The following is a 20,411-nucleotide window of genomic DNA, read 5'->3' as shown; positions in this document are numbered from 1 at the left end:
TCTGCCGTTGATCTATTGTGGCAATAGGTAAACTGCAGTGGGTCTAGGTCCTTTCTGAGGCAAGAGTTCAATCTAGCCATGACCAACCTCTCAAAGCATTTCATCACTGTCAATGTGGGTGCCACCGGGCAATAGTTATTAAGGCAGCCCACATTATTCTTCTTAGGCACTGGTATAATTGTTCACTTTTTGAAGCAAGTGGGAACTTCCATGCATAGCAGTGAGAGATTGAAAATGTCCTTGCATACACCCGCCAGTGGGTTGGTACAGGTTTTCAGAGCCTTACCAGACACTCCATTGGGACCTTCCACCTTGTGAGAGTTCACCTTCTTTAAAGACAGTCTAACATCGGCCTCTGAGACAGAGATCACAGGGTCATCAGGTGCAGCAGGGATCTTCACAGCTGTAGTTATTGTTTCTCTTTATGCATAGATTTTCATAAATTACATAGTATTTCTTTATTTTTCTGTAAATACCTGCAAGGAAATGAAATGGCAACATGTATGTACTTTGATAATAACTTTTAATTTGACTTTGGTAATCCATGTGTGGAGGCAAAACAGATGGAGGAGATCTTTAATGCATTCTTTGCATCTGTATTCACTTGGGAGGCAGATACAGAGTCTATAGGAGTGAGGCAAAGCACATTCATGGACCCTGCACAGATTACAGAGGGAGAGGTGTTTGTTACCCTGAGGCAAATCAGGGCAGATAAGTCTCCAGGGTCTGACAAGGTGTTCCCTTGGACCCTAAGGGAGGAAAGTGCAGAAATTGCTGGGATAATAGCAGTGATATCTAACACATCCTTAGCGACAGGAGAAGTATCAGAGGATTAGAGTATAGCCAATGTTCTTCTGCTGTTTAAAAAAGGCTCTAAACATAAACCAGGGAATTATTGGTCGGTGTGTCTGACACTAAGTTATTGGAACGTCTTCTAAGGGACTGATATCTGGATAGACGTGGACTGGTTAAGGATAGTCAGCATGGCTTTGAGCATGATAAGTCATGTCTAACCAACCTTACAGAGTTTTTTTGAGGAAGTTAGCAGGAAAGTAGATGAAGGCAAGGCAGTGGAATTGTCTACATGGACTTCAGCACTTGACAAGGTCCCGCATGGGAGGATGGTCACTAAGGTTCAATCGCTTGGCATTCAAGATGAGGTAGTAAATTGGATTAGATATTGGCCTTGCGGGATAAACAGAAGGTGGTTGTAGATAGGTGCCTCTCTGATTGGAAGGCTGTGACTCATAGTGTGCTGCAGGGATCGGTGCTGGGTCCTTTGCTGTTTGTTATCAATGTGAATAATCTGGATAATAATGCGGTTAACTGGATCAGCAAATCTGAAACAGAGGCACCTCTTTTTCCCTTATTAGAGAGAGAGCCTGTGGTATGTCGAATTATCGGATGAACCAGTAGACTTTGGGATTCTGCAAGTCTGTATCTTTATTGATGCTTTGCTGCACGCTTGAGTGCTCAGTGGGGGGTGCTGATGCTTTTTTGCCGTTGGGGGAGGGGGGGTCGTTGCTTTGCTGCTGCTTGTGCATGGGAGGGGGAGTTGGGGGGGCTTTAGAGTTTTAACATTTAACTGTCATTCATTCTTTGGGGCACTCTGTTTTTGTGGACGTTTGTGAAGAAAAAGAATTTCCGGATGTATATTGTATACATTTCCCTGACATTAAATGTACCTTTGAAACCTTTGAAATTTGTGGATGACACTGATATCGGGGGTGTAGTGGACAGCGAGGAAGGCTATCAAAGCTGGCTAGGGATCTGCATCAGCTGGAAAAATGGGCTGAAAAAGTGGCAAATGGAATTTAATGCAGACAAGTGCGAGGTGTTGCACTCTGGGAGGAGCAATCAGGGTAGGTCTGACATGGTGAATGGTAGGGCACTGAGAAGTTTGGTAGAACAAAGGGATCTGGGAATACTGGCACATTATTTGGTGAGTCTGGTGTCACAGGTAGATAAGGTTGTAAAGAAAGCTTTTGGCACATTGGCCTCTATAAATTGAGTACAGAAGATGGAATATTATGCTGAAGTTGTATAAAATGTTGGTGAGGCTTAACTTGGAATAAATGTGCAGTTTTGGTCACCTACATACAGGAAAATTGCAGACAAGGTTGAAAGAATGCAGAGAAAACTTATAAGGTTGTTCCCGGGTCTGGAGGACCTGAGTTATAAGGAAAGATTGAATAAGTTAGGACTGTATTCATCAGAATGTAGAAAACTGAGAGATTTGATCGAGGTATACAAAATTATGAAGGGTATAGATAGGGCAACTGCAAGCAGGCTTTTTCCACTGAGGTTGGGTGGGACTACAACCAGAGGTATTGGCTTAAGGGTGAAAGGCGAATTTAAGGGGAGCATGAGGGGAAACTTCTTCACTCAGAGGGTTGTAGGAGGATTGTATGAGCTGCCAGCACAAGTGGTGCATGTGAGCTCTTTTCAACGTTTAAGAGAAGTTTGGATAGGTGCATGGATAGTAGGGATATTGGGGGGGGGGGGGCGCTATGGTCCCTGTGCAGGTTGATGGGAGTAGGCAGTTTAAATAATTTTGGCATAGACTAGATGGGCTGAAGGGCCTGTTTCTGTGCTGTACTTGTCTATGACTCTATGACTTCGAAATAGACATAAGGAAAGTGTTTTTCAGCATTAGATCACATTACACTACTGTTTACGGTCAAAGCCTTCCAACGTGAGCACGGTCTGCCTTTAAATACTTAATGTTTGTCACAAAGCAGGTGATTAATTATTGAACAACTAGGGTTTGGTTCCCAATTACCATAAAGGATTAAATTGCTATTGCAACTGACTCAAAATACTTCACTGTAAACATTCAAGGCTAGAAATGTAGAAAGCTCATGAAAAGCTGGATTCATTTCTAGATTTATTTATCACATGTACATCAAAACATATAGTGAAATGCTAGATCAGTTCAGTTGAAAATTGAGTTAACTTGGAGCAGAAGAACTCTACACACATTTTCTGTTTATTTCACGGCTGCCCAGAAATTCGCCTCCTTATTTTTTTGTGTGGCATTCGGAATCAGAATCTGGTGTATTACACTGTGTGGCCAGATTCTGTTGGTAACTCTTTCTACAAGTTTTCAGAGTTTCCTCTGTAGTGGACTAGTTCTCAAACAACACTGAGACTGTGTAGTGATAGGAGATAGAGGGCCCAGAGGCTTGATATCAGGACAACAACTTCTCGCACAATGACAAGAAACTGAAGGAGCTGTTCTTTGACGTCCAGAAATGGGGTGGAGCACACACCCCTTTATGTATCAATGATGCTGAGTTGGAGAGGGATAATAAATCAGCCATGATGGAATGGTGGAGCAGACTTGATGGGCTGAATGGCCTAATTCCTACGTCTTATGGACTTCTGGAAATCCTTAAGAACCTAGGTGTAAATGAATACCAACAATTTATCTTGGTCCAATCATGTGGATGGTATGATCAAGAAAGCACACCATTGCCTCTATTTCCTCAGAAGGCTAAGAAAGCTCAACGTGTCCCCGGTGACCTTCACTAATTTTTACCGGTGTGCCATAGAGAGTATTTTAACAGCTTGGCAAGGCAATTGCTCTGCCCAAGAATGCAAGAAATTACAGAGAACTGTAATGTAACTGTAATTACAGACAACTAAAGAAATTTGGCCTGTCCCCAAAGACTCTCACTAATTTTTATAGATGTACCGTAGAAAGCATTCTTCTAGGGTGCATCACAACCTGGTATGGAAGTTGTCCTGTCCAAGACCGAAAGAAGCTGCAGAAGATCATGAACACGGCGCAGCACATCACACAAACCAATCTTCTGTCCGTGGACTCACTTTACACCGCACGCTGTCAGGGCGGTGCTGCCAGGATAATCAAGGACAAGACCCACCCAGCCAACAGACTTTTCGTCCCTCTTCCCTCCGGAAGAAGGTTCAGAAGTTTGAAGACTCATATGGCCAGATTTGGGAACAGCTTCTTTCCAACTGTGATAAGACTGCTGAACAGATCCTGACCCGGATCTGGGCCGTACCCTCCAAATATCCGGACCTGCCTCTTGGTTTTTTTGCACTACCTTACTTTCCATTTTTCTATTTTCTATTTATGATTTATAATTAAAATCTTTAATATTTACTAATTTTAACTATTTTTAATATTTAATATTTGTAATCCAGGGAATGTGAAGCACAGATTCAAATATCACTGTGATGATTGTACGTTCTAGTACTAATTGTTTGGGGACAATAAAGTATAAAGTATAAAGAACTGTAAACACAGCCCAGTCTATAACAAAAACAAGAACTCCTCCTTTGCATCTGTCTACACTTCCTTCTGCCTTAAGAAAGCAGCCAGCATAATTCTAGACCCCACATGCCCCAGCCATTCTCTCTTCTCCCCCCTCCCACTGGGCAGGTTGACCAGGCACAAGAGGGCTGTTACCTTGCTGTTCTATTCTTGACTGGATCTCTTATACAATAAAGATGAATTCTTGATCTCTCACTCTATCTGTTATGGCTATGCACCTTATTATCTACCTGTGCTGTACTTTCTCTGTAACTATAACACTATATCCTCCACCCTGCTATTGATATTCTCTCTAAATATTATACACTGATTCAGTTTTAATTATGTACCTGGAAATATACAGTGTAATGCATTGCTTGCGTCTACAACCAACATACCTGAGGATGTTGCTGGAGCAGTGTCACATTTTGGCACCGATATAGTATGCTCACAATGCTCAGCAAAACAACACAGAATGCAAAAAGCAACAACAGCAAAAGAAGCCCTTTACCTTCTTCCCACCCACATACACACTTGGACACTCCTCCAACTCCATTATGTCCTTATTTCAGATTTTCAGCATCTGCAGTTGTTTAATTTTTAATTTATTTCCTGTAATATTCCAACTGATTACATTCACATTCTCACGGATGTGTGCCACGACCCCTTCAGATAAAGATCACAATGGTTGAGTGGCAGGTTAACATTGTTTATTCGGCAGTGGTGAGTCAGCCCAGACTGAAGAGTTCTAATGGGGCTTCATGGGTAGAACTGAGGAATGACCAGGTTAATGGGAATATATTATAAACTACTCAACAGTCCACGGGATTTAGAGGAGAAAATTTGTAGAGAAATCACAGACCGTTGCAAGAAACATAAGGTTGTGATAGTAGGTGACTTTAACTTTCCACATGTTGACTGCGACTCCCATACTGTAAAAGGGCTGGATGAGAAAGAGTTTGTCAAATGTGTTCAGGAAAGTTTCCTTAATCAGTGCATAGAATCCCAACTAGGGAGAGTGCAATACTAGATTTCCTATTAAGGAATGAGACAGGGCAGATGACTGAAGTTTGTGCAGGGGAACACTTTGCATCTGGTGATCATAATGCCATTAGTTTCAAGGTAATTCTGGAAAAGGATAGGTTTGATCCTCGGGTTAAGATTCTAAATTGGAGGAAGGCCAATTTTGATGTATCAGAAAGGATTTAGCAAGTACAGACTGGCACAGGCTGTTTTTTGACAAGGTGTACTAGATAAGTGGGTGGGCTTCAGAAGCGAAATTTTGAGGGTACAAAGTTTGTACGTTCCTGTCAGAATATGGTGGTGGTGGCATCCGCTAGTCTGGCGAGACCATGGATCTGCGCCTGGAAAGTCTCGCTTCAGTCTGCGTTAGAGCAGCGTCTGTTGTGGCTGTAGAGTCCCACATGGGAGTGACAGTCTCGGCTGCAGCAACTGCACTTGAAGGCGCTGTCCTCCAGTGTTGTTCTGGTGCTGTTTTTCCGACGAGTGCGCTTTTCTTCAGCAGCAAGCCTCAGCTTCTCTTCTCCTCTTTTTAGACCCCTGCGTAGTTCCAGCCTCCAGTGAGAGTGATCGCTTGCGATGTCCTCCCACCTCTTGACGTTCATTTTCAGTGACCTCATGTCTCTCTTGCAAACGTCTTTGAAGTGAAGATGGGGCCGCCCTTGTGCAAACTTGCCGGAGGCCAGTTCCCTGTACAGCAGGTCTTTCGGGATCCTCCTGTCTGATATGCGGTGTATGTGGCCCAGCCAGTGGAGACGGCGTTGTTGGAGCAGGGTGAAGAGGCTGGGTATCTGGGCGCGGGCCAGGACCTCATTGTTGGTGACTCGGTCAGTCCACGTGATATCCAGGATGTGTCTCAGGCTGCGAAGGGGGAAGGCACCAGGATTGGATGGCATTCCACCAGAGGCCATCAAATGTGCAAAGGGCTTCCTGCTAAACCACCTGCATGAACTACTGTGCCAGTGCTGGATAGAGGGAGCAGTGCCACAAGACATGAGTGACTGCAACATTGTCATCCTATATAAGAACAAAGGGGACAGAAGCAACTGTAACAGCTACAAGGGAATCTCCTTGTTGAGCATCGTTGGAAAGGTCTTCGCCCGCGTGGTCCTGAACAGACTGCAGAAAATAGCCGAAAGGGTATATCCCAAGTCTCAGTGCAGTCGGAACGCTCTGCAATCGACATGATCTTCTCCCTTTGACAGCTACAAGAGAAATGCAGAGAGCAAAGACAACCACTCTACGTCGCTTTCATTGACCTTACGAAGGCCTTCGACCTTGTGAGCAGAGACGGCCTGTTCAAAATCCTCGCCAGGATTGGTTGTCCCCTGAGGCTCCTCAGGATAGATCAGTCATTTCACACAGACATGAGGGGCGTTGTTCAGTTTGACGGCTCTTCTTCGGAGGCCTTCAACATCCGCAGCGGTGTGAAGCAGGGCTGTGTGCCTGTCCCCACCCTGTTTGGCATCTTCTTCGCAGTCATGCTGAAGCATGCCTTTGGAACATCAACTGATGGTGTCTACCCCCACACCAGATTGGACGGGAGGCTGTTCAGTCTGTTCCGGCTGAAGGCAAAAACCAAGGTTTGTGAAGTACTCATCAGGGACATGTTGTTTGCAGACGACACGGCACTGGCAACACACTCTGAAGAGCAACTGCAACGCCTCATGGACAGCTTCTCAAGAGCCTGCCAGGACTTCAGCTTGACCATCAGCCTGAAGAAAACCAACGTGTTGGGCCAAGGCGTTGAGCACCCCCCTGCCATTACCATCAACAACTACGAGCTGGAGGTAGTTCACGAGTTTACATACCTTGGCTCCACCATCATGAACAGCCTCTCCCTAGACCCTGAGATCAATTGACAGATTGGATGAGCAGCCTCAACATTTGCCAGGCTGACAAAGAGAGTCTGGGAGAACAGAAAGCTGACAACGCACACCAAAGTTGCAGCCTACAGGGCCTGCATCCTCAGCACCCTGCTTTTCGGCAGCGAGACCTGGAGGCCTGTCAGAATAAAGGACAAGGATTTCAGGAACATTGGTTTCCGAGCAAGACTGAGGCCCTGATTAAGCAAAAGCAGCAGGTGCGTAGCAAGTGTAGGCAGGTAGGAACAAATGAGGTGCTTGAAGAGAATAAAAATATAAGAGAACACTGAAGAAGGAAATCATGAAGGCTTAAAGAAGGCATGAGGTTGCTCTAGCAGACAATATATTGGAGAATCCTAAGAGCTTCTACAGTATATTAAGTGCAAAGGGATAACAAGGGATAAAACTGGTCCACTGGAAGATCAGCATGGCAATCCACTGTATGTGTGGAGCCGAAAGAATTGTGGGAGATCTTAAATGGATTTTTTGCAAATGTATTTACTTGGGAGATGGACGCAGAGTCTATAATTGTGAGGCAACACTGTAGGGAGTTCATGGACCCTATACAGATTAAAGTGGAGGTGGTGTTTACTGTCTTGAGGCAAATTAAGGTTGATAAATCCCCATGGCCTGGTGTTCCCTTAGACCCTGTAGGAGACTAGTACAGAAATTGTAGGGGCCCTAGCAGAGGTTTCTAAAACACCCTTACCTTGGTCAGAGGTTAGGTGCTGGAAGGAATGGAGGACAGCTAATTGTGTTCCATTGTTTAGGAAAGGCTCTGAGAATAAGCCTGGAAATTATAGGCCAGTGAGTCTGACATTAGTAGTGGGAAAGTTATTGGATGGCATTCTGAGGGATTGGATATATCAGTATTTGGACAGACCTCAGTGACTGATTAGGGATAGTCAACATGGCTTTGTGCATGGTAGGTTGTGTCTAGCCAATCTTATATAAGTTTTTTGAGGAAGTTACCATGAAAATTGAGGAAGGCAAGGCAGTAGATGTGGAATTTATGTGGACTTTAGCGAGGCCTTTGCTAAGGGAGATTAGTCAAGGAGGTTCAGTCGCTTGGCATTTAAGGTAGGGCCTCTGCTGGGCATGCTGGTATCATGCTGGGTTGGGGGCTAGCCCCATCTGTTAGTACTAGCCGCCGGTGTTTGTTTGACACTGTCTTCTGGTGCTCGCTCCATGCTGCTCTCCAGTGATGGCTCAGTGGAAGGACATGCTGGACCAGAACAATCTACAGTCATGCCAATCAGGGACTTGGCCTATATTATTCCTTTTTAAAATTTCTGAAATTGTAACCACATGTGCTATTTGTGCTATGTGCTATTTGCAGAGTGCGCTGTGTGCCGTTGGTAATGTGCTTTGCACTTTGGCCCCAGAGGAACACTGTTTCGTTTGCCTATATTCACGTACTGTTGAATGACAATTAAACTCGAACTTGAAATTGGATTAGACATTGGCTTCGCAAGAGAAGCCAAAGAGGGTTGGCAGATGGTAGATGGAGGCTGTCACTCATGGTGTGCCACAGGGATCAGTGCCGGGGCCATTATTGTCTGTCATCTATATCAACGATCTGGATGATAATGTGGGAAACTAGATCAGCAAATTTGCAGAAGGCACCGATTTCAGGGTTGTAGTGAACAGTGAGGAAGACTACTGAAGCTTGCAGTGTGATCTGGACCAACTGGAAAAATGGGCTGAAAAATGTCAGATGGAATTTAATGCAGATAGGTGTGAGGTGTTGCTCTTTAGTAGGACCAGCCAGGGTAGGTCTTAGATGATGAGCAGCAGGGCACTGAGAAGTGCAGCAGAACAGAGGATTCTGGGGATACAGATCCATAATTCCTTGATAGTGGTGGCACAGGTGGATAGGGTTATAAATAATGCTTTTGGCACATTGGCCCTCATAAATCAATATATTGAGTACAGGGGTTGGGATGCAATGTTGAAGCTATATAAGATGTTCGTGACACCTAATTTTAAGGGTGCCCTTTTGTTCATCTACCTACGGGAAAGATGTAAATAAGTTTGAAGAGTGCAGAGAAAATTTACAAGGATGTTGTTGGAACTTGAAGACCTGAGTTATAGGGAAAGGTTGAATAGGTTAGGACTTTATCCCCCTAGAACAAAAAAGTCTGGGGGGAGATTTGATACGGATATACAAAATTATGAGAATATAGATAGAATAAATGTAAGCAGGCTTTTTCCACTGAGGTTGGGTGAGACTACAATTAGAAGTCATGGTCAAGGGTGAAAGGTGAAATGTTCAAGGGGAACATGAGTGAAAACTTCTTTACTCAGAGGGTGGTGCAATTGTGCAATGAGCTCCCAATGAAAGTGGTGAATGTGGGGTTGATTTTAACGTTTAAGAGAAATCTAAATAAATACATGAAAAGGAGGGGTATGGGAAGCTACGGTCCGAGTACAGGTCGATGGGAGTAGGCAGGTTAATGGTTCAGTATGGACTGGATGGGCCACTGCATCACTGAAACCCGTCCGCCAAGGACTGTGTGGTGGCTGCCAATGCATCAGCCTCCCCACGTCAAACAAAGTCATGTACAGGCGTTCTCTATGATTGAACTCCACCCTGACATTTCAGAGTTATGTCCCATAGTGATCACCGAAGAGGGCCGGAGTGAGAGGCCAGGAATCTCCTAGTCACATGTTGGCAGTTTGGGCAGTTGATGCTTGATTCAGTTGCTGGGATCTTGGACCCAAGTAGGAGGAGCCCTTCGTCCTGCACCCACGACTGAGCAGCCCCATTTAGGATCCACTCTGCTCACCTCAGTTGGGGAAAGAGCTGGAAAAGGTGTTCTAAAAATAGCCTGGCTCAAAACCTCCTGACTGAATTACTGCGTCCAGAGGGATCACTGTATGCGGTCAGAAACGAAGAAACGTGGCCTTTGGAGCCTGGGATGCGCTCAGTAGCTACATCTGGAGGAATTCTGTTCAAGAGCGAGCTGTGCTACATGAGAGAGTTTTCCACTGTGCTGCAGAGAATTAGTGGCAGCTGCAAAAGGAGAAGGAGAGACCCAACCAATAACCACAACCACCATTTACACTTGTCCACACTGCACCAGAATATGTGGATCCTGGATCAGCCTCTACAGGCATCTGAAGACCCACCAATAGACAACACCTCAGGAGAACATCATACTCAACTTGAGTGATTGCTCTAATACCATTTTTAACCTACTGTTAGTGACCTACGGTACAAGCTACAGTTCTTCACAAGCAGTAGTTTTTCAGACCAGCAATGCGGCCTTGCGCTTTGCGATCTCCAGGAACGGCCTGAAAGATGGACAACCTGGTTCCTCGCTGCTTTTGCAAACTGAAGCATCGCGGGAGACCAAAACATCCAGACAGCAGGCGGTGTGTTCGTTAATCGCCGACTTCTGTTGGAAGAAGGTCCCTGTACTCCAGCGATCCTCTCTCTCTCTCTCTCTCTCTCTCACTTTTGATGGAGAGTGAGAGTCCTCAAGACGGGGAGCTTGGAGAAGTGATGCGGAAGATTGTAATATCGGAACAGCGAGCTGCTGGTCTCCGCTCTCGTTGTTTCAGGGGCGACCTCTCTCTCCCTCACGGGAGAGAACGAGCCTGTCTGAGATACTGAAGAGCTGGGCTATGGTCTGTAGTTTTTGATGGAGTTTTGATCAAGTTTTCGGGGGCTTTTGCCCTTGCTTCATGGTGGGGTGGGGTGGTGAGGGGTCAGTGCTTCTACTGGTGCAAATGGGGGGAAGGGAGGGGCTGATGCGTTTGCTGCTGCTTCTGTGAAGGGTGGGATTCGGGGCTTCAATGTCCTATCATTCATTCCATGAGGTATCTTGTTTCATGGATGTCTGTGAAGAGTACAAATTTCAGATTGTATTCTCTGGTATTAAAGGAACCTAAATTAGCCTTGGGGCAGCTGCTACTGACCTCTATCACATTTTCACTAAGGCATTAAGGAGGTGCTGCTCACTGAGGCATTAGGGAGGTCAGTCAAGCTTTACACTCAACCTGAGGGGGTCTCCATTTACTTTTCCTGTTGGCCAAAGGTACAGGGAGGGCAGTGTGGCCAACTGCTACCACTGCAGACTCACCTACCTACAGGAAGCTTATCAATATGATTGGAAGATTACAGTGAAAATTTGTAAGGATGTTGCTGGGGCTTGAAGAGTTGAATCATAGAGAAAGGCTGAATGGGTTTGCGGCATAGGAGAATGAGGGGTGATTGGAGAGGAGTATACAAAATAATGTAATGTAAATAGGGTCAGTACAAACAGACTTTTTCCACTGAAATTGGGTGAGTAGATCTTGAGGTCATAGGTTCAGGATGAAAGGTGAAATATTTAAGGGGAACCTGAGGGGGAACTTCTTCACTCAGGGGGTGGAGTGAGTGTGGAACGAGCTGCAAGCAGAAGTGGCGGACGTGGATTTGATTGAAAAAAATTGCAGAGAAGTTTGGATAAGCACATGGATGGGATGCGTCCAGGTGTGGGTCAATGGGACAAGGCAGATTAACAGTTCGGTATGGACTGGATGCGCCGAACAGCCTGTTTGTGCGGTAGTTAGGACCATGTGCCTCACCTAAGTGCAGGCATTCATCGACTGAGCTTGTAGCCTCCCTGGCAACCTCTTGCCTACAGCACGGGATAGGGACCCTAAGAGGGATTTGCCTGGCTCTTTTGTTTAAAGAACATGCCTTCTACCCGCAGTATTGTTTGCCAGGTGATTCATTTTCCTATGGACCACTGGAAAATTCAGGTTATTGTTGTCATAGGCATGCATACAGAGGCTATAAAAACCATGACAAACAGCTTTGTGCGGCAGCAGCACGTTACATTACAAACACGATTAAAATAATCAATATCACAGTTCAAAGTATATTTTATTATCAAAGTACATATATGTCACTATCTATGACCCCGACATTCATTTTCTTGTGGACAAACTCATTAAATCTTTAGAATAGTAACTACAACAGAATCAATGAACTAGGGTGTTCAAACAACAGAAATGCAAAAAGAAGAAACAATAATATAAATAAATAAGCAGTAAATTTGAGAATATGAGATGAAGAGTCCTTGAAAGTAAGTTCATTGGTTGTCAGAACATTTCAATAGTGGGGCAAGTGAAGTTGAGTGAAGTTATCCCATTTGTACAGGAGTCCTGCCGAAGGGTCTTGGCCTGAAACATTGATTGTACTTCTTTCCATGGATGCTGCCTGGCCTGCTGAGTTCCTCCAGCATTTTGTGTGTGTCTCTTTGTTCAAGAACTTGATGGTTGAGGGGTAGTAACTGTTCCTAAATCTGGTGATGTGAGTCCTAAGGCCCCTGCACCTTCTTCCTGATGGCCATAAGCCTAAACTAATATTAACTATACATTATTTATATATGTGCAAAAATAAATAGCAAAATGATTATACTGAGACTTGAAAGATTGACAGCACTGTTATGGAAGCGCCAATACCTATGAATGGAATAGCTTACAAAAAGTGGTGGATAAGGCCCAGTCCAACACGGGAGGCCCTCCCCACTATTGAGCACATTTAGAAGAAGCATTACCACAAGAAAGCAGAGTCAATCAACAAGGACCCCACCATCCAAATCATCCTCTCTTCTCCCTGCTGCCATCAGGAAGTAAATACAGGAGCCTCAGGTCCCACACCACCAGGTTCAGAAACAGTTATTTACCCTTCAAACATAAGGCTCCTGAACCAACATGGATAACTTAACACACCTCAACACCGAATTTATTTCACAACCTATGGACTCACCACTTCTCTCTTTTTTCTTTATTTCTTTTCTCCTCTCTTTTTCTATTTATCTTTCTATTTGGTTAAACTTGCAAAGTTATCTTCTTTTGCACATTGATTACTTGTCAGTCTGTGTGTGCAGTTTTTCATTGATTCTGTTGTATTTCTTTGTTATACTGTAAATGCCTGCAAGCAAATTAATCTCAGGGTAGTATATAGTGACGTATAAACACTTTGATAATAAATTTACTTTGATCATGCTTTGAATATCCCTACCATCAAAGCAAGTTTCGCTCATTCCTTGTAGCTGCTGGACAGTGGTATGTCCCTTTAAGAAGATAGCTACAATGATTGGAATAGGAATTAGTATTAGTTTATCATTGCCAAATGTACCAAGATAAAGTGAACACTTTGTCTGGCATACTGTTCATCCAGGTCAGATCATTACACAGTGCATTGAAGTGGAACAAGGTAAAACGATAACAGAGTTCAGAATAAACTGTAACAGCAACTGAGAAAGTGCAGGACAGGGAGACAATAAGGTGCAAAATCATAACAAGATACAGTACTGTACATAAGGTTTAGGCAGTCCTGAAGAAGGGTCTCGACCCAAAATGTCGACTGTTTACTCCTTTCCATCGATGGCCTGCTAAGTTTGTCCGGTATTTTGTGTGTTTATATATAGCTAGGGTGCCTAAGGTTTTTGCACAGCACTATAGTAATTTTTATGTATTGCACTGTACTGATGCCACAAAAAAAAACAAATTTCATGACATACTGTATGTCAGTGATGGTAAGCCTGATTCTGATATGCGTCTCTATTGTGGCCTGAGAGTGGGAAGGAGCTAGGGAGAGGGGAATCATGGTTGGGAAAAGAAGAAGTGGGAGTGGAAGGAGCGGGAAGCACCAGAGAGACATTCGGTAATGATCAATAAACTAATTGTTTGGAGTCAAATGACCTTGCCTGTTGTTTCAGGACTGGATGTGTCTGCACCTGCGCCACCGCCCCTCCTCGGCTCTCCTTCTCTGCCACCTGTCACACACCCCTCCTATTGCACTCCACCCTCGCCATTCCCAACATCCTTTGCTCTCACGAAGTTACAAACATGCTCTCGGCTTCACGTTGACAAACACAGTACTACGCAAAAGTCTTCAGCACCCTCGACATATATACGTCTGTATATGTGCCTAAGTCTTTTGCACAGTACTATAGGTTGTGAGGTCAAGCATCTAACTTATTGTGCTTAATGATTACTGTGTTACTTTGTAACAAATACTTCTGTGAGTGTACAGTGCATGGACAGGAACAACACTGAAATAAGGAAAGGTAACAGAATGTAAGGAGCCACAGCTGACCCCAGAGTCATGGCCTTTCTGGTTACAGAAATTTGCTTTTGCAGAATTCACAAATCACCACCTCAAAAAAATTTGAGATAGCCATAGGTTCATGGAGTTGTACAGCCATTCGGACCAACTGACACATGACGAGCAAGATACCCCATCCAAGCTTGTCTTGTTTGCCCCCATTTGGCCCATAAACTTTTAAACCTTTCCAAACCACGTAACTGTCCAAATGTCTTTTAATAGTTGTTATTGTATCTGCTTCTGCTATTTCCCCTGGCAGCTCATTCCACATACATACCAACCTTTCTGTAAAAAAATCACCCCCTGAAGTTCCTCCTCTTCTGACTTTAAACCTATTCCTTCTAGTTCTTTATTCCTGACACTGGGAAAAAGACTGAGTGCACTCACCCTATAGTATTCCCCTTATGATTTTAACACTTCTATAAGATCTCTCACTCTCCAACACACCATGGAATAAAAACCTAGACGACCCCACATCTCTTTATCACTCAGTTCATCAGGTCCTGGCAGCATCCTAACACCTACCACTCTCTGTGTAGAAAAACCTCTGACATCAGAGGTATGTGTTGGGGAGCACTTCAGGTCCAGTGATCACAATGTCATCAGTTTCAATATAAATATGGAGAAGGATAGGACTGGACCTAGGGTTAAGATTTTTGATTGCAGAAAGGCTAACTTTGAGGAGATGCAAAAGGATTTAGAAGGAGTGAATTGGGACAATTTGTTTTATGGGAAGGATGTAATAGAGAAATGGAGGCCATTTAAAGGTGAAATTTTGAGGGTACGGGATCTTTATGTTCCTGTTAGGTTGAAAGGAAAGGTTAAAAGTTTGAGAGAGCCATGGTTTTCAAGGGATATTGGAAACTTGGTTCGGAAAAGGAGAGGGATCTATAATAAATATAGGCAGCTTGGAGTAAATGAGGTGCTCGAGGAATATAAAGAATGTAAAAAGAATCTTAAGAAAGAAATCAGAAAAGCGAAAAGAAGATATGAGGTTGCTTTGGCAAATAAGGTGAAAATAAATCCAAAGGGTTTCTACAGTTATATTAATAGCAAAAGGATAATGAGGGATAAGACTGGTCCCTTAGAGAATCAGAGTGGACGGCTATGTGTGGAGTCAAAAGGGATGGGGGAGATCTTGAACAATTTCTTTTCTTCGGTATTCACTAAGGAGAAGGATATTGAATTGTGTAAGGTAAGGGAAACAAGTAGGGTAGTTACAGAAACTATGATGATTAAAGAAGAGGAAGTACTGGTGCTGTTAAGGAATATAAAAGTGGATAAGTCTCCGGGTCCTGACAGGATATTACCTAGGACCTTGTTAGTGTGGAAATAGCAGGGGCTCTGACAGAAATATTTCAAATGTCACTAGAAACGAGGATGGTGCCGGAGGATTGGCGTATTGCTCATGTTATTCCATTGTTTAAAAAGGGTTCTAAGAGTAAACCTAGCAATTATCAGCCTATGAGTTTGATGTCAGTGGTGGGTAAATTGATGGAAGGTATTCTTAGAGATGGTACATATAATTATCTGGGTAGACAGGGTCTGATTAGGAACAGTCAACATGGATTTGTGCATGGAAAATCATGTTTGACAAATCTTATTGAATTTTTTGAAGAGGTTACTAGGAAAGTTGATGAAGGTAAAGTGGTGGATATTGTCTATATGGACTTCACTAAAGCTTTTGACAAGGTTCCACATGGAAGGTTAGTTAGGAAGGTTCAATCGTTACGTATTAATATTGAAGTAGTAAAATGGATTCAGCAGTGGCTGGATGGGAGACGCCAGAGAGTAGTGGTGGATAATTGTTTGTCAGATTGGAGGCCGGTGACTAGTGGTGTGCCTCAGGGATCTGTACCGCGTCCAATGTTATTTGTCATATATATTAATGATCTGGATGATGGGTGGTAAATTGGATTAGTAAGTATGCAGCTGATACTAAGATAAGTGGAGTTGTGGATAATGAAGTAGGTTTTCAAGGCTTGCAGAGAGATTTAGGCCAGTTAGAAGAGTGGGCTGAAAGATGGCAGATGGAGTTTAATGCTGAAAAATGTGAAGTGCTACATTTTGGTAGGAGTAATCAAAATAGGACATACATGGTAAATGGTAGGGCATTGAAGAATGCAGCAGAACAAAGGGATCTAGGAATAATGGTGCATAGTTCCCTGAAGGTGGAATCTCATGTGGATAGGGTGGTGAAGAAAACTTTTGGTATGCTGGCCTTTATAAATCAGAGCATTGAGTATAGGATCTGGGATGTAATGTTGAAATTGTACAAGGCATTGGTAAGGCCAGATTTGGAGTATTGTGTACAGTTCTGGTCACCGAATTATAGGAAAGATGTCAACAAAATTGAGAGAGTTCAGTGAAGATTTATTAGAATATTACCTGTGTTTCATCACCTATGTTACAGAGAAAGGTTGAACAAATTGGGTCTTTATTCTTTGGAGCGTAGAAGGTTGAGGGGGGACTTGATAGAGGTATTTAAAATTATGAGGGGGATAGATAGGGTTGACGTGGATAGGCTTTTTCCATTGAGAGTAGGGAGATTCAGACAAGAGAACATGAGTTGAGAGTTAAAGGGCAAAAGTTTGGGGGTAACATGGGGGGATCTTCTTTACTCAGAGAGTGCTGGCTGTGTGGAACGAGCTTCCAGCAGAAGTGGTTGAGGCAGGTTCGATGTTGTCATTTAAAATTAAATTGGATAGCTATATGGACAGGAAAGGAATGGACGGTTATGGGCTGAGTGCAGGTCGGTGCGACTAGGTGAGAGTAAGAGTTCGGCACGGACTAGAAGGGCCGAGATGGCCTGTTTCTGTGCTGTAATTGTTATATGGTTATATGGTTATCTATCAGTCCCGCTATAATTTCCTCCCTCAATACCTTAAAATTATGCCCAGTTGTTTTAGCAGATTCCACACTGTGAAAAGTTTCTGGCTGTCCACTATCTTTTTTATCATCTTGTACACCTCAATCAAATCACCTCTCATCCTCCTTTTCTCCAAAGGGAAAAGCTATAAGACCATAAGATACAGGAGCAGAATTAGGCTATTGGGACCATTGAGTCTACTCCGCCATTTCATCATTGTTGACCCAGTTTTCCTCTCAACCCCAATCTCCTGCCTTCTCCCCGTATCCCTTCATGCCCAGACTAATCAAGAATCTATCAACCTCTGCCTTAATTATACATAAAGACTTGGCCTCCACAGCTGCCTGCAGAAAGAATTCCAGAGGTTCACCACTCTCTCCTCCTCATCATTTATAGACCAGTGAGTCTTACTTCAGTGGTTGGTAAGTTGATGGAAACGATCCTAAGAGGCAAGATCTATGAACATTTGGAGAGATATAATAAGATTAGGAATAGTCAGCATGGCTTTGTCAAAGGCAGGTCATGCCTTACGAGCCTGATTGAATTTTTTGAGGACGTGACTAAACACATTGATGAAGGTAGAGCAATAGACGTAGTGTATATGGATTTCAGCAAGGCATTTGGTAAGATACCCCATGCAAGGCTTTTTGAGAAAGTAAGGAGGCATGGGATTCAAGGGGACATTGTTTTGTGGATCCAGAACTGGCTTGCCCACAGAAGGCAAAGTGTGGTTGTAGACAGGTCATATTCTGCATGGAGGTCGGTCACAAGTGGTGTGCCTCAGGAACTTGTTCTGGGATCCCTACTCTTCGTGATTTTTATAAATGACCTGGATGAGGAAGTGGAGATATGGATTAGTAAATTTGCTGATGACACCAAGGTTGGGGGTGTTGTGGATAGTGTGGAGGGCTGTCAGAGGTTACAATGGGACATTGATAGGATGCAAAACTGGGCTGAGAAGTGGCAGAAGGAGTTCAACCCAGATAAGTGTGAGGTGGTTCATTTTGGTAGGTCAAATATGATGACAGAATATAATATTAATGGTAAGACTCTTGGCAGTGTGGAGGATCAGAGGGATCTTGGGGTCTGAGTCCATAGGATGCTCAAAGCTGCTGCGCAGGTTGACTCTGTGGTTAAGAAGGCATACCGTGCATTGGCCTTCATCAATTGTGGGATTGAGTTTAAGAGCCGGGAGGTAATGTTGCAGTTATATAGGACTCTGGTCAGATCCCACTTGGAGTACTGTGCTGAGTTTTGGTCGCCTCACTATAGGAAGGATGTGGAAACCATAGAAAGGGTGCAGAGGAGATTTACGAGGATGTTGCCTGGATTGGGGAGTATGTCTTATGAGAATAGGTTAAGTGAACTCGGCCTTTTTTCCTCAGAGAGACAGAGATTGAGAGGTGACCTGATAGAGGTGTACAGGATGATGAGAGGTGATGGGAACATCAGGTATTTTTTTAAAGTCAGAGGGGGAAAGTTGAAAGGATATTTGTGAGATAAAATTTTTACATGAGAGTGAAAGGTGTGTGAAACACGCTGCCTGGAGAGGTGGTGGAAGCAGCTTAAGAGGCATTTAGATCGGTACCTCTGGAAAAGCAGGGGATGGAGAGATATAGACCATGTGTAGGCAGATGGGATTAGTTTGGCACCATGTTCACCTATTGTGAGGTGAGAGGCCTGTTCCATTGCTATGGTGTGCTCAAAGCTTCTGTGAAGAAATACAACATCTCCAATGGTTTCTGGGGATATCTGACTCATGACCCTACTCAATGTAGGGAAGGAATATTTGAGATGGTGCTGGAAACCTCATAGAACATAGAACATAGAAATCTACAGCCTTCGGCCCACAATGTTATGCAACCATGTAACCTACTCTAGAAACTGCCTAGAATTTCCCTCCCACATAGCTGTCTATTTTTCTAAGCTCCATGTGTCTGAGAGTCTCTTAACAGACCTTATTGTATCCACCTCTACCACTGCTGCTGGCAGTGCATTTCACACACCCACCACCCTCTGTGTGGAAACACTTAACTCTGACATCTCCCTTGTACCAACTTCCAAGCACCTTAAAACGATGCCCCCTTGTGTTAGCCATTTCAGCCCTAGGAAAAAGCCTCTAGCTATACACACGATCAATGCCTCTCACCATCTTATTCACCTCTATCAGGTCACATGTCATCCTCCATCGCTCCAAGGAAAAAAGGCCAGGTTCACTCAACCTTGAATCCATGCTTTGGGAGCATGCAGAAGCCATGTGTAAATGATGGAAACAGGGCAGTGCCTCATAAACTTTGCTTTGTCATACCCCTCAGTCATCCGTGGAGAATTTTGTACCTTCCATTTCAGTCCCCATAAGACCCAGAGTGGAAGCAAGTCATCCTCCATTTTAGGGAAATACCTGAGAAGAAATCAAATACATATGTATTAAAAATCTTTACTATAACAAAGACACAAGAGATCTGCAGGTTGGAAATCTTGAGCAATGTGTACAAAAGGCTGGAGGCACTCAGCAGTCAGGCAATATCTATGGAAGGAAATAAACAGTCGACATTTCGGGTCGAGGCCCTTCATCAGTTCCGGAAAGGAAGGAGAGTAGAAGTCAGAGTATGAAGTTGGGTGGAGGGGAAGGAGTACAAGCTGCCAGGTGATACATGAGACCAGGTAAGGAGGAAGGTTGGATTTTGCTATATTTCTCCATATTATTTTTCTTTACCTTAACGATGTGCTGCTCCTCTTTCATTGACATCTGTTTATTTTAATCCTTTTTTTTGGTCAAAGTTGTTTCAATTTTGACTTGCTTCTCTTTCTGCGCTCTGACATGAATTGGACAGATAATAATCTTGCTGATGAAGGAAAGTTCGTCTGGTGAAAGGGCTATGCCAAGAACCTGAGAGCAGGAATGCAAACTATGCTCTTCCTTTCTACCCATGTCTATTCCTCCCCTTTCTGTGCATTCTAATATTCAGTTTGTGTGGTTGGGGTGTTGCTTGAGTCTTTTGGTCTTTCAGTCTCTCCTTTCACAGCTGCCACATGTTCTCTGCGGGACAGCAAAGGGTGTTCTCAGGTAGTGCAGCTCCCTCTTGAACAGATTTCCTCCAGGTGTATCTATTGAGTGCAATGTCTTCCCAGTTTTTAGACGTAATGTTGAAATATATCAGGCTGTTTTTTTATGTTATCTTTGAAGTATTTCCTTTGCCCACCAGATGATTGCTGACCATCTTTCAGATGGGAGTGAAGGATCTGTTTGGGGAGACGTGAGTTAGGCAT

At 43.8% G+C, this 20,411-nt stretch overlaps 1 long non-coding RNA gene across 1 annotated transcript in view; it reads left to right on the top strand.

Annotated features, from left to right (window-relative positions):
- Window positions 1-1,307: 1,307 nt before the first annotated feature.
- LOC140198818 (uncharacterized) overlaps window positions 1,308-20,411 on the top strand; it is a 109,184-nt gene continuing 90,080 nt past the window's right edge. Inside the window, exon 1 of the long non-coding RNA XR_011886261.1 lies at window positions 1,308-1,387. This is a non-coding gene — a long non-coding RNA (uncharacterized lncRNA). The remainder of the gene's footprint in view (window positions 1,388-20,411) is intronic.

This window comes from Mobula birostris, chromosome 6 (assembly GCF_030028105.1).
Source record: "Mobula birostris isolate sMobBir1 chromosome 6, sMobBir1.hap1, whole genome shotgun sequence".
Taxonomy (NCBI): Eukaryota; Metazoa; Chordata; class Chondrichthyes; order Myliobatiformes; family Myliobatidae; genus Mobula; species Mobula birostris.
Note: the sequence above shows the minus strand (reverse complement) of the source record. Positions and strands in the feature narration are given on the sequence as shown.